The 289-nt window shown below is 78.9% G+C and overlaps 1 protein-coding gene across 4 annotated transcripts in view; it reads right to left on the reverse strand.

The window, feature by feature from the left end:
* The window catches only part of DDX6 (DEAD-box helicase 6), a 22881-nt gene extending 22592 nt beyond the window's left edge, over positions 1-289 (reverse strand). For 2 of the 4 annotated variants that reach the window (XM_027699251.1, XM_027699252.1), the window contains exon 1: positions 139-288. The gene's annotated coding sequence lies outside the window, so the exon portion shown is untranslated. Of the gene's footprint in view, positions 1-138 lie in introns of all 4 variants that reach the window. The other 2 variants (XM_027699254.1, XM_027699253.1) reach the window with 1 other exon arrangement.

Consider the following 289-nt stretch of genomic DNA (forward strand, 5'->3'; position numbering starts at 1 on the left):
CGCGGCCCCGCCAGGCCCCGCTCAGGCCCAGCGCTCCCGCCGCAGGCCGCGAGGCCCGGCCCGCCGGCGCCGGCCCCTGCCCCTGCCGCCACGCTCCCGAGGAGCCGCGCCCGCCCCAGCGCCCCGGCCCGTCCTCACCGCCACCAGCCGCGCTCCCCCTCGCCCAGGTATAAAATCCTCTCGCTGCCCCGGTGCCTTGTTATGGCGACTCGACGCTCCAAGATGGCGGCTTCCTCCTTCCTCCCGTGCGCCCTCCCCCTCCCGCCGGGCGGAGCCACTCCGCCCCGCA

Source organism: Neopelma chrysocephalum, unplaced genomic scaffold (assembly GCF_003984885.1).
Source record: "Neopelma chrysocephalum unplaced genomic scaffold, ASM398488v2 Primary Assembly neopelma1_138, whole genome shotgun sequence".
Lineage (NCBI taxonomy): Eukaryota > Metazoa > Chordata > Aves > Passeriformes > Pipridae > Neopelma > Neopelma chrysocephalum.